The 14,618-nt window shown below is 40.8% G+C and overlaps 1 long non-coding RNA gene across 1 annotated transcript; it reads right to left on the bottom strand.

Moving 5' to 3' along the window:
- Positions 1-2,589: 2,589 nt before the first annotated feature.
- LOC106977631 (uncharacterized) lies at positions 2,590-14,509 on the bottom strand. The gene is made up of 3 exons (XR_008293053.1): positions 11,733-14,509; positions 9,667-11,359; positions 2,590-4,875 (listed from the first exon to the last, which is right to left on the bottom strand). It is a non-coding gene; the product is annotated as an uncharacterized LOC106977631 (long non-coding RNA).
- Positions 14,510-14,618: the final 109 nt, after the last annotated feature.

Below are 14,618 nucleotides of genomic sequence, written 5' to 3'. Positions count from 1 at the left end.
ACCCACTAACCACTTTTATCTTTTACCCTTTCCCTCCAAGCCCCTTAAATATCAGACGTCCTAAGACCTTCTAATGAACCAGGGATCTTTAGCCTCAGCAGAAGTTAAACTGTGTTCTCAAACCAAACTTTGAGCCATTGTAAATGATTTTCCAGAATCTAAAAAGGACAACACTAAAAAGACAGAAGAATTGAAACATTTTCTTGGTGCCTGTGATCCCAGACTACCTGATTTTTACTAGTTCGTTAGCATGATAGTGAGTCCAAAAGATGCTTAAAAATGGCTTCAAGAACTATATTGGAAAGTCCCTACCTAAGAGTTTGAGGATCCCACCAAACATGCTTCCAGAGATAAATAAAAAGAGGAAAAAAATGAGTCAACTGCTTCAAGAAGCAGTTCTCAAAGTTTTTCCTATGAGAACATACTGGGCTGCATACAACCCTGTAAACAGAAAAAGAATGAGCCAGTGGCAGACTTCTGAATTTATTTAGAGTTAGTATTTAGACAACACCCTGGCCACAAAAGACTCTGGGGCTAGTTTTGCCCTGTGTGCCCATTTTGTTAATGGGCTTCACGCAGACCTCAATGATTTGTTAAAGGAACGTGATTTCGAATGGGACATCACTCCTCTCCCAGAGCTTCAACCTCTTGTGGAATATTTTGAAAGAATAATAGAACAGAAAAAAGGTTATCAAACAAATAAAGTCATGGTCCTACAGCTGCAACAATTATGAGGACCCTGACCTAACTTCAAGGGATCTTGCTTCAAGTTGACAGAGATTCCTGTCAATACTGTAATCAATCAAAAGAGATATTGGAAAAAGAATTGCCCACTTTTAAATAGAGCGCCTGTTAAACAATCCAGTTGCCCTGTAAGAGAGTGCCCTCAGCTCCCAGATTCTGGTGATAACTGTCAACACTGATAGAGCTCTGAGAAGTTGCCTGGTAAGCTACTTCAATATTCCTTAAATCAACAGGGAAAATTAAACTAAACTTAAATGGAGAAATTTCTACCTTGTTGATAGATACCGGAGCAACTCTATTTCCTTTAAACCCTACCATTATACATGAAGAACTACCTTGGAGTAATAAAAATATCTTTGTGGTGGGAGTTTCTAGTCAAGTTCAAAGAGTTCCCTTACTGGAACCCATAGCTGTTACCCTTGGCCCTCTCTCTGAGTCATACCTTTCTATTATGTGATACTGCCCTTGTGAATTTCCTAGGTAGAGACCTGCTTTCTATATTAGGAGGCCACATAAAATTTTCCTCAGGAGAGATAGAGTTTCCAGACTCATCAGACACTGAAGCATGATGTGTTCTCCAAGTCCAAATTGATTGTCCTGAGGAGACTATTAAATTCGATGGAAGTGTAGATGCTATAGATCTCTCTGAAATCCCTGCTACTCTGTGGGCCTTTTTCACAGATGTGGGGGAAAAAATCAGAAGTGTCAAACCCATTAAAATTCAGATTGATCCTTCTAAACCGCTTCCACAGTACCCCTGAAAACCCGAGGCCATAAAAGTCTCACCCTTATAATAGAAGATTGAATAAGTCAGAGGCTTCTTATTGCCTTAGTCCCTGCAAACCAGTTCTTGCCTATGAAGAAACCTCATAGTTGGGGATGGAGATGTGTATAAGACCTTAGAGCCAGAAGTGAGGTTGTGATATTGAAGCTTCCAGGGGTAGTGTCGCGTAGTTGAGCTATGTCCGCATATGCTGACCTACAAGAAGACGGTGTAGAAAAAAGAACAATCTACAAGCTGTACCACCTGCCCTTCCCTTCATTACTTTATTGCTAGCTAGATCCTATTACTCACCAGGCTTGTCTTTTATAATGTAAATAATAATTATATTTTTTTAAACTTTTGATAACGGAAAACTCCAGACATACACAGAAGTACATATTGCAGGATAATAGACCCTCATCTGCTCATCATGTAGCTTCAACAACTATCAACGCTTGGCCAATCTTGTTTCATCTATACACGTATCCAACCCTCCTCACTGGATTCTTTTGAAGCAAATCTTAGATGTTATATTATTTTATAGGCAACAGAGAACTCCTGAAGAAAACCGCATGCACAAAGACTTAGCCAAATACTGCCAGTTAGCACCAGTGCCTACGGGACAGCAGAACCCACAAAACCCTGCACCTCTATCCAGAAACATCTAATAACTTGCTAAAGTTTAAGTTTCCAACTTTGCAGTTAAACTTATGCTATGGGTTATCACCCATGCCCGTGAGATACCAAAGCCAACTTGTACAACGATGCTGTCTGGAAAATTCTCAATATCTTACTGAAGTTCAAGTTTACAATGTTTTAAAGTTCAATTCATATGGATAATGGAATGAGATTGAAATGGAAGTAGATGTGGGTTAGCCCTAGTTCTCCTAGTAGCTTTAGCCTGTCCGAAAGCGAATCACGAAAAACTTGGAGACTGTTCCCTCGGAGGATGACTGCGATAGCCCAGTTTTCTTCAATCTCTGTGTCTCTAAGTCTTTAACAGATTGACTTTGAGTAGCACTACCTCTTGTTGGGGTTAGAAGAGGAAGCTAAAGTGCTCTTCACAGAGTTACTGTAGTTGAAAATGCCCTAAGAATAAGGTTAATATGTAGTAGCTGTGACAGTTTCTCAGACTTCCCTTGTTTTTGATGGACAGGTTTGAGGAGTACCGGTCATGAATATTGTAGGTGTTGATGATTTCTTATGTGTAACATTTTGTGATTAAAAATTACCAATCAGGGGGCGCCTGGGTGGCTCAGTTGGCTAAGCGTCCAACTTTGCCTCAGGTCATGATCTCGCAGTCTGTGAGTTCAAGCCCTGCGTCAGGCTCTGTGCTGACACCTCAGAGCCTGGAGCCTGCTTTGGAATTTGTGACTCCCTCTCTCTCTGTCCCTCCCCCGCTCATGCTCTGTCTCTCAAAAATAAATAAACGTTAAAAAAAATTACCAGTTATAGTAACACCTGCTGTGATTACCTTAAATGCGCATGCACACACACACACACCACCTCCATGCTATCATTTTAGTGCAAGCCACCATCATTTCTCACTCTAACCACTCAGTGGTCTCCCTGCTTTATCTTAGGCCTCCACTCCCCCATCTTTTCTCCATAGAGCAGCCAGAGAGGCTTTAAAATATAAGTCAGATTCTACGACTTCTGTTCTCCAATGCTTCAATGGCTTCTCGTCTTGGAGAATAAAATCCTACAAGAGCATTCATGCGCTAGCTCCTGGCCACCTCAGCAGTACCATCACTTAACTACTTTACCCCCTGGCTCAGTTGCACTGGCTGCAGACCCTGAAATACCCCGTGCTCCTGCCCTAGAGTCTTTGCACTTGGCCTCTCTACTGGGAACGTTCATCCCCCACGCACAGTGAGCTCCTTCACTCCTTTCAAGTCTCTGCTCAGATGTTTCCTGTTAAGAGAGGCAGTCCTCACACCCTATCTTGCAGAGCAGTCTCCCCCACAAGTCATCTTTTCACCTTCGCTTTGTTTCAAAATACTTATCACTACCTGACATTATATTCTTTATTTGCTTATTGTCTGTCTCTTCCATGAAAATACAAGTTTCATCACACCAGATACTTTATCCAATTTGTTTATTGCTATACCTTAGGCTCAAAGTTAACACTCAATAAACATTGGCTGAGTAAGTTAATTAATGAATAAAATACTTTTTTTTTTTTAAACAAGCAAGTTGAGTTGTTAAATAAGGTAGCTCAGGGGTGCCTGGGTGGCTCAGTCGGGTAAGCGTCCAGCTTTGGCTAAGGTCATGATCTTGCTGTTTGTAAGTACGAGCCCCATGTCACGCTCTGTGCTGACAGCTCAGAGCCTGGAGCCTGCTTTGGATTCTGTCTCCCTCTCTCTTTGTCTCCCCCCCCCCCCCCCCCGCCAAATAAACATTAAAAAAATAATTTAAAAAGTTCACAATCTGGGACTCCTGAACTGCTAGATGTCTTTGAAGGTAGCAATTTTCTGAATTTCTAAAGGTCTGGTCACATTATGAGCTAAGAACAGGGGCATTGGTTCTTTCATGGATATGTCCCAGAATCTGGGGCAGTTCCTGGAATACACTGAGCACTGAATAGACCTATCTTTATTATAATAAACTGGGATGGAATGGCAATGTGGGAAATAAGGAACCACATTTTCTCAGTCTTTATGATAGCGTATTTGAAAGGCAGAGAAATACTGAGAAAGTTTATATACAAAGACAATAACCACAAATTAAAATTATCTACCAAATCCGTTATGGACTAAATTGTGTCCCCCTCTCCCAATTCATATGTTGGAGCCCCAACCTGAATATTTGAAGATAAGACCTTTAAAGGAGTCATTAAGGTTCAATGAGGTCACATGTGTGGGGCCCCCATCCAATAGGACTTGGTGTCCTTATAAGAAGAGGAAGAGACACCCGGGGCACACATGCTCACAGAAAAGGCCACGTGAGCACGCAGTGACAAGCTAACCATCTACAAGCTAGGAAAGAGAGGCCTCACCAGAAACTAACCCTGCCAGCACCTTGCACTTGAAATTCCAGCCTCCAAAGCTGTGGAAGAAAATAAATTTCTGTTGTTTACACTACCTAGTCTGAAATCAATCACCATGAGTGAAGATATTAATCACTTTAGAATGTGAAGGATAATAAGGAAGGTACACCCCCCCCATGTTTTGGGGAGTGGCATCAAATTCATTATTTTATGTACTATATGAGGAAAAAAATCCATAAAATAAAACTGTATTTCAGTTTTAAACAATAGAGGGGCGACTGGATGGCTCAGTCAGTTGAGCATCTGACTCTTGATCTCAGCATCTCAGTTCAGGTCTTGATCTCAGGGTCCTGAGTTCAACCCCGCATTGGACTCTGCACTGGGCGTGAAGACAAAAAAAAAAATCAATAAATTGGTTCTCTTTCATTCAAATAATGCTCATAATTTAAAAGTCCCAGAAAAATAAATTCACAAATTTTTTAATCTATAATTCTTAGTTATAAAAGTGAAACTTTGATAATTTAATAGCGTGTTCATTTTTATTTTTATTTGTTAAGGATTATTGGAAAAAAGAATCTTGATCTTTCAGAATTTTCAATGAAAATAATACTTGGGTACTAATACCAGGGTTCCCCCACAGTAACAACCTATATACAGGCATGTTCGGGGACTAAATTGTGTTTATGCTTTTCTTAAGCAATGGAGTTCATTTTGACCGTTTATTAAGAATTGTGCAAGAAAACTGCCTATTCATTTTCCATGTCCTGTTTGGCAAACACACTGTGACAGAGCAAGAGAAAAATATCGTGGATGCATTTGCAGTGTGGAACTGTGGCATCAGCATTTAAACACTGCCACACACCGTCCATCTGTGTGTCCTGCGGCCAAATGATTATGGGCTTCTGCCCTTGGACTCCATGAAAGTCTGAAACACAGACACTACTAGGTTCACAAAACCGTTGATTCTTTGAAAGGCTCTTCAAAAAGGAAAGTATAAAAATCTTAAGACTGTAATAGTATATTCTCATTAAGATTCCATGAAGCACATGATTGTGGTTGTGACAAAGCAGTCTTTAGGAGTACACTGTTGACAGTTAAACAAGTAGAGATCCTCCCAGAAAGATTTAAAATATAAAGGAAGTAAACTTATTGATGTCTTTGAAATTTTTACTTTATAAATTTCATGACATTCTTTATCAGTGCTAATTTTCTGTGATGCTACATAGAACCAAGTTCTCTAAAAGAATTGGTTGAAATAAAAGTGTATCTGCCTTTTCTAAAAACAGTGTAATATCCAGATGCCTGTGATGTACTTCATGGTAGGAATCATATTTAATTTAGTTTCATTTTGGGGGTGCCTGGGTGGCTCAGTTGGTCAAGCATCCGACTTCACCTCAGGTAATGATCTCACGGTTCATGGGTTCAAACCCCCTGTCAGCTGTGCTGACAGCTCAGAGCCTGGAGCCTGCTTTGAATTCTGTGTCTCCCTCTCTCTACCCTTCCTTCCCTCTCAAAAATAAATAAACATTAAAAAAATTAGTTAATTTAGTTTCATTTTTCGTGTAACTGGTAAAAGAGGAAATACTGAGAAACGTCTTTTGACTGAATAAATGAATGGATGATGAAGCATAATTCAGAATTCTAGGAATTTCTAGAGAATCCCAGATCCTTAAAGAAGTTACCATTTACTTCTCTTCTCCTTTTCTGAAAAAAATATGTAGATGGAAAGATTCAAAACTAGTCAGTTTCACATTCTTATTTTTTTTTTTATTCAGCAACATTACCCTCAAGAGAAATAACAGCACTAAAATAAAATCTTTGCTTAGTCTAATTACCTTGAACAGAAAAACTGAACCAGGGTGTGCTACTCTTTGCTATTATCTTAAGTCGTTAATTTTAACAAAATCTAGCAGGAACCAGTTCCAATTAACAGAGAAGTAGCAAATTAAAAAGTGTATTTTGTGCATGTAATATAAACTCAATATTAACTCTATTCATTCATTTAAATACTGAAAACTTCTAATATGGTAAGAGAAGATCAGATGCTGGGGAAAATACTGACTGGTCTCATTTTCAACTAATGATCACAAATTCAAGTGGGTTTGAATGATGCCTCACTGTCCTGTTATGTCTAGTCAGTGTCACCCTAGATGACTGTGCTGGCCCTTCTTTCTCTTCAGACCCTAGTATCTCCTGCCTCTCTTCAATCTCAGCTAAGGGGGTAAAATCTCAAGGGGATTTCCACAAGTGTTCACCACCGAGCTATCCTACCTCCAGCTGTAGTCATGCTCTGCCTTCCCACCTGTCCTAGGTCATACAGACTGGGTGGCTTACAATAACAAAAATTTTCTTCCCATTGTTCTGACGGCTGGAAGTCCAAGATCATGTGGCCATATGGTCAGGTTCTGGTGAAGACCTATGGGTTATAGACTGCTGACTTCTCACTGTGTCCTCACTTGATGGAGGGGTGAGGGATCTCTCTGGGGTCTCTGTTAGAAGGGCACTAATCCCAATCATGAGGGCTCTACTCTCATGACCTAATAGCCTCCCAAAGGCCCCACCTCCTAATTCAGTCACTTTGGGGGGTAGATCTCAACACATGAATGGAGAGGGCACAAACATTCAGACCATAGCACTACCTTTTATGTTGGATAAACTGTCTGTGTTCCCATGTAAGGCCAGATCCTCCACTTGTTCACCAGGCCTATCCTCACTCCTTCTCAATGATATGGTCCCCACAACTGTCCAGTCTCTCTCCCACATCGTCCATTTTCTCCTTTCTACTAGATTATTTCCATCAGTAGATGAATACACTATAATATGGCCCCTCTTAAAACAAATGAACAAACAAAAGCTTGATTCAACCACCTTCCCTAGCCACCACCCCAATTCTTTTTTTCTCTTTACAGTAAATCTCTAAATTCATACCCCCTGTAATTAAAAAGAGAAAATATAAGGTGTTGGCAAGGATGTAGAGAAATTGGAACCCTCATACAATACTGGTGGGAATGTAAAATGGAGCAGCCATTGTAGAAAACAGTCTGACAATCCCACAAAAAGGTAAACATAGCATTCTCAAGTGACCCAGCAATTCCACTCCTAGGTATTTACCCAAGAGAACTGTAGACATATGTTCATACAAAAATTTGTACGTGGATGCTCATAGCAGCTTTATTCAAAATAGCCCCAAAGTAGAAACAACCCAATGTCCATCAACTGATGAATGGATAAACAAAATGTGAAAAAAATATAATAAAAACCCTCCACAAAATGTGGTATATCCCTACAATGGAATATTAGTCAGCCATAATAGGGAATGGAGTATGGACACATGCTACAACATGCTAAACTGAAAGAAGCCAGACACAAAAGACCACACGTCACGTGATTCCTTTTATATGAAATGTCCGTAATAGGTAAATCCATACAAACGGAAAGTAAATTAGTGGTTGCTGGGGACTGGGGAAGGAGGGGGATGAGGTACAATTACCAATGGGTAGGGGATATCTTTTGGGGGTGACAAAAAAGTTCTTGAATTAGTGGTGATGATTGCACAACATTGTAGATATACTAAAAGCCACTGGATTGTATACTTTAAAAGGATGAGTGTTCTGGTAAGTACATTGCATTTCAATTTCAAGAGTTGTCTAATTTATCTAAACCTATCTTGACACCTCTTTTCCCACATTTTTTATTGAGCCTACTGGTTTTCATTACCACTATGCCATAGAAATTACTATCGTCAGTGTCCTCTATGCCCTGTTGTTTCCTGTAGTGTGTGTGTGTGTGTGTGTGTGTGTGTTTAAAGTAGGCTCCACACCCAGCGTGGAGCCCAATGCAGGGCTCGAACTCATGACCCTGAGATCAAGACCTGAGTCGACATCAAGAGTTGGACACCTAACCTACTGAGCCATGCAGGCGCCCCTCATGTAGTTTTAATCAAGATCTTTTCAGAATGTCAAGGAAAAATAAAGAGTTTAACATTCCTCTAGTAAATTAATTTGTCATGACAGAGGATTCTGGAAGTTGTAGAAAGGAAGCTAAATGTGTTCATTAAAGACAGTATTTTATCGTTGTATTCTATAGTGCATAATAAGATGTGGGATTATGCTTTTTGTAGTATAGCTGACTGTTTTAAGTATTTGTTTAAGGAGAGCATATGTAACTAAAAGCCTTTTGATTTTTATTCCTCAAATCCTGCAAGTATTTCTTCTTTCCAATCCAATTAAGTACAGCTATTTACCTATTTACTCTCCAGTTTTATCTTCTCAAAACTCCCCACCACAAACTCTGTGCTCTAGCCAAGGTCACTTACTTTGTCCCCAAATAATAAAATGGACATTTCCATTTCTGAGATTTTTCTAAGACCTTTGTTCTTCTCTAGAATAGTCCCTTTCTTTCTCTCTGCATATCCTTCAAGACTTACTTGAGATTCTGTTTCATTTGTGTATTCAGTAAACACTGAGTGCCTACTATATGCAGTGCACTGTCTGGAATGCTGGAGTTCAATAAAAACAAGCCTGTCCTTATGTAATTTATGTTCTACCAGGAAAATGATACAAAATGAATTAAAACTAATTATTACAGTTGTGATAAATCCTAATAATAACGAGGCACAGGAAAATAGGATAACCTCTAATGGGGAAAATGAACTTGGTCTGGGGTGTTAGAATGGCTTTCTCTCCTACGTTGTGACAACCTCTTGGGAAATTATATGGCAATATATTAAATCACATAGACCCTTTAACCCCAAAATTCATTCTTTTTGCTTATTCGAGTATAATTAACATACAGTGTGATATTCGTTTCAGGTGTACAATATAATGACCCAGCAATTCTATACATTGAAGTGTCAGCAATTCCACTTTTGGGATTTTATCATATAACGGTAAAAGTGCCAGTACTTAAAGTGGCATGTGACTTTGGTTTAAAATCCTACCCAGCCAAGCTGTCCATGAGGTCAATTTCCCAAGCCAGGCTTGTGGACAGAGGAAAGGAAATTAAGGTAATCTAATGTGCCAAAAAGTACTATTGAAGTGGGTGCACTCATCATGAGATGCATGGAATATTCCAGAGAAATCGGCTTTAGGTCCAATTGCATAATACAATGGATCCAGCACATGAGACCTTACTATAAGATCCTGATGGATGTCTCCCAGTAAAAACTTACCCATTAATGTGCTTTGATGAAATGGTTGTTGAAAACGGGGGCAATGGCTGGGGTGACTACTCCAAGAACATGTGTTTTATTGGCCAGACTGCTTGATATGTGTCATCCTTTGTCTCTGGAAGGCAAAGCGCTGTAAAAGATCCTGTTCCACTGGTAGAGCATCATGGCTTCACTGCATTGTACCTTGAAGTAAAGGTCAGTTGTTGTTGGGTTGAAGACAGAATAGTTCATCTTTACACAGGGCCAGACAAGTGCTGAGTCTCCTGAGACAGTAGCTGGGATTGGTTGTTGAGCCAAGGTCGCAAAAATCGAGCATGGTCACGTAAAGGCTGTGAAAGGACTTGGGGGAGCAGGTATACAGTAGACTGCGTGATATGTAACCTTCGAAAAGGAAGTCTTTTACAGCATGGGTAGTGTAGCCTTGTGCAGTACTTTGCCTCTTTCCATTCTGGACCAGTTGACATTCTCTAGTTAATTTGCCTCCCATGATGTGCCATTATTGAAGTCAAATTCCTTGTGAAGGTCATGTAACATAATCCACATATGGTTAATTATGGTTCCTCTGACATTCAGGGGAGAATGGCTGAGACAGCTTGTCTGATTAAGTAGCAGCACCCTTGTGAGCAAGGTGTGCACTGAAGAGTTATATTGCTGTGTGGAATGGAGTAACTCTCAAATGAGTGATATAGGCGGCCATTAGGCATGGACACAAATGTTACATTCTTAGCTAGGCAGAGGCACCCATCAGTCCTTATACTGTAATAACACCACTAGTAATTGCACCTTTGTGGGTTATTGGGAATGATATTGGCAGATACACATCTGGATCTGTGTGCTGGTCGCTTGCTTTCCTGGCTTCTTCAAAGCCAAATGACAGTACAGAATCCCTAACACCTCTCTATGGCGGCTGCTATGGGGACAGAGGCAGAAGCTTCCGTGGTGATGTCACAGATAACATCCTCATGTGGTAAGTCTTCATGGCAGGAAACAGATATAAGCTGGATATATCGAGGGGTGCCTCTTAAACAGCATTATAAGTGTGATATTTCCAGGCCAGAGCTACCAACCTGAGACATAGTCATCAGGAGGAGCTGTAGGAGTAACAGCTCAGCCATAGCGCGGCTCAGTAATTGTAGGCAGTGGAGGCATGAGCCCACATGGGTGATGGCTGAACCAATGGCAGGAGTTCCTTGGGACATACTAGAAGGAATGTCACATCAGACTGGAGTTTATTGATCTTCATGTTACTTACCTTGAATGCTGCACTGGTGACTATTCGCAACCATTCTACAGCAGCTCTAACAACAGAGATGTCTGATGTCAACTCGTCTGTGATGTAAGGTCAATGGATAGGTCTTCTTCTGTGTCACAATCACTCTGCACTTTTTCCTCTTTGCAGCTCACTCTTTAGATGAGCCTCCTTGGTTGAAAGCTCCTCTGATCCTCTTGGTCGGAGAGAGCTGAGTTTACACCTGAGCTACGATGTCATGTATCTTGGAAGTGACTCCTCAGATAGGGCTGGGGTCTTCATTGCAATCAGCTGCTCCAGGCTGTATCCTGAACATAGCTCTGTTGACCTTAAAAGCATGGAGTAGGAGGATTCAGAGGAGCTCTGCTACCACTGCTGTTTTCAGAATCCAACATTGGTTCCAAGGCGTAGTTTTCAGTGGTGGAAAAACTGGATACCACGTGACTGTCCGTGAATAAGCAATAGGGGATAGAATATTAATTTCTGGTATTTCCAGACTCTGGAATATTATACAGCCGATAAATAGAAAAAAATTAGACCTATATATGATTTATCTTAAAGACTATTGGTTATAGCAAGTTTTAAATAAATTTGTTTAGAATGAGCCCAGACTCCTAAAAATCCACAACGGTGCTTGCTAACTGTTAACATTGGTTACCTCTAATTTATGGGCAAAATAATGGGGACCTCTTTTGGAGGATGCCATATCTCCAAGGAATGGATTATTAGCTTTTATTTTGTATATCTTTGGATTTTCTCATTTGTTACAAAATTAGCCGTCATGAAAATTAATGAAAGGGGCACCTGGGTGGCTCACTTGGTCAAGCGTCCGACTGTGGCTCAGGTCATGATCTCACATTGTGACTTCAAGCCCCGTGTCGTGTCTGTGCTGACAGCTGAGAGCCTGGAGCCTGCTTCAGATTCTGTGTCTCCTTCTCTCTCTCACCCTCCCAGCTGGTGCTCTCTCTCTCTCAAAAGTAAATACACATTAAAAAAAATTTTTTTTTAAATAATGAAAAAAATTTAATTTTAGTAGGAGAGCCACTAAATTTTTCTTAACCTACCTAACTGCATCTAATACAATAGACATTCTATAAATATTTGTGGAAGGAGACAGGAGGGGAGGAGGAACAGGTTTAAATGTTTGGTAGAGATTTAAAAAAAAAAAAAAGGTAGCCAGGAAACCAGTAATGGCATGCAGAACCTCTAAATGAATAGTGGGAGGGAGGAAAAAGAAGAAATTTGATCAGGCTGGCAAAATAAAATGGGAAAAAGTGAGAAAAAAAAGCAAAGTAAAATAAATAAGATACACTACTGAAGTGATGTCATATTGCAGCTACTCTAATAAGTGTAAATGAGTTGAATTTACCTATCAAGTGAAAAAAATCTTTCATATTGGGTGTAAAAATTTGGTTAGGTGTTATGTACATGAAACAAAATGAACCTGTAAAAAAAGGATTCTATTCACAATCTGCAAATACCATTAAAATATTTCAGAATATACCTAGCAAGACAAGAGCAAGATGTGGATGAAAAAAGCTATAAAATTTCAGTGGAAGTATTAGTTTTCTATTGCTTCAGTAACAAATAACCACAGGCTCAGTGGCTTAGATCAAACCAAGTTTATTATCTTACAGTTCTGGAGGTGAGAAGTCTCACCGGGCAAAAGTCAAGATGTCAGCAGGGCTATGTTCCTTTTGGAGACCAGGGGAAAATCTCCAACACCCTGCTCATTCAGGTGTTGGCAGAATTCAATTCCATGAGGTTGTGGGACTGAGACCTCTGTTACCTTGGTGACAGTCAGCTAGGAGCCGACCTTAGCTCCTAGAGGCTTCTCAGGACCTTGCAGATAGCCCTCAACATTTCAGATGCAGCAAAAGGGTGTGGCATCCTCAGGCTTTGAATCTTTCCTGTGATTGGATTGGGCTGACTTCGCCCAGCCCTGTATGTAATTCAGGATAATGTCATCACCAGGTCCTTAGTTTTAATCACATCTGCAAAAATCCTTTTGTAAGGTAACCAATTCACAAGTTCTGGGAAATAGGGTGTGGACATCTTTGGGGGCTATTCATCTGCCTACCACAATGAAGGACCTAAAAATTTTTAAACAAATGTATTAAAGTGTCACATTCTTGGATGGCAAGATGTGCTATTGTCAAGAGATGTCATTTCTGCCTGCATTAGCCTACAAAGTCTCTGCAAGATGCTTTACTGATAACCAAAACTGGATTTTGAATCAAGTGAGGGGATAGATGATCAGAAAATACTATATTGCTTAGAAAAATAAAGAAACACTGACATTCTTTGCAGACTTTAACTCAGGTAGACTACACATATTCTAGATACAAACATACTAATATTATGCTCAAGGGCAAGGTAATGCTTTCCATTGCGTTTCCAATATTCTTACTGTTAACATCTAGGATTTTTCTGGTCCCCTTATTTTGGGCACACATTTGACTGATATTTTGAATCATTTACAGAGACTCCTACACCCCTGTCCTTTTCAATAACCAAAAGCTTAAGATGCCATCATCTTATATGTAAGGTTTCACATTATTTCCCCGAACACATCCTTTTTACACTTGTCAAATCTGAAACTCATTTAATTTTTCCATCCACTCACACAGCTTCATGACAACTTTCAGCAAAAGTTCCTGGCAGATGGGCACTGTGTCTTCTCGGTTTACTTGTGATGCCATTTAGAAAAATGTTTCTAAACATTTCCTTAAGAATGATTTCCATCGTGATGCTGCCTTGGAGATGTTTATGATACTGTGGACAATGCCAAGGCAGATCGCGTGGGTGGGTGCAGATTCTGTAATAAGGTTTTTATTCCCTCCATTTCTTTGCCTGTTTGGGAATGTGGGGTGAAGATGAACAAGGGAAAAGTGAATTTGTATCTCCCTCCAAAGAAAGTAACTTTTGTAAAACTGCCACTCTTGACTTGCAAAGGAGCTCACAGAATGGCTCTATTTACAGATGTGATTAGTTTATTCAATGAAAAGTTATTTTAAGGCAATTGTCATGCTTTATTAACCGTCAGTATGTTTGGATGTATTCTATTTACAAATCCTGGAAATAAATGTCACAGTTGTTTAATCCCCAACACCAAGCCTCGGAACTGACTTCTCGGACGTCATTCTGACTTCTCAGGTTTTAGGTCAACTGTGGGTATCTCCCATTGTCTGTCTCCATCTTTCTTAAACTCTAGTAGGGAAAACGTGGGCGCGAGCAACCTTTTCTAAGTTAATACTGCATTGACAGAGATGACGCGACATCCGCTGAAGGGCGCTGTCCCGAAGCCTGACGGAACCCCACGCGGTCGCCCTCTCCAGCCTCTGGACACAGGTCAGGAAGGAGTCGCGAAGGGTCCAGGAAGGTTCAGCCCGAGTCTACAACTTCCCAGGGGGTGGAGGCAATGACCCTGACCCTGCCTGCACCGGCCCGGCATGAGGCCCGAGCCAGTTGCCCCGCCGCGAGAAGATCCCTCACCTTACTGCTTTCAATGAAGAGAACATAAGCCTCCTCACCGCGCAGCATAGGTCCCCGAGTACCCGGATGCAGCAGTTCCGCCTCCCGGGCCACGGTAACGCATGCGCGTCTAAGACTTTGCGCTAGTGGGCGGGGCGCGGGAAAGAGAGGAGGAAGGGCGGCGGTTGGGCCAGAGGGGAGCCACACCCACCGCGCCAACGTCTTTGCG

This window comes from Acinonyx jubatus, chromosome C1, assembly GCF_027475565.1.
Source record: "Acinonyx jubatus isolate Ajub_Pintada_27869175 chromosome C1, VMU_Ajub_asm_v1.0, whole genome shotgun sequence".
NCBI classification, from domain to species: domain Eukaryota; kingdom Metazoa; phylum Chordata; class Mammalia; order Carnivora; family Felidae; genus Acinonyx; species Acinonyx jubatus.
This window is presented reverse-complemented; position numbering and strand designations above follow the sequence as displayed.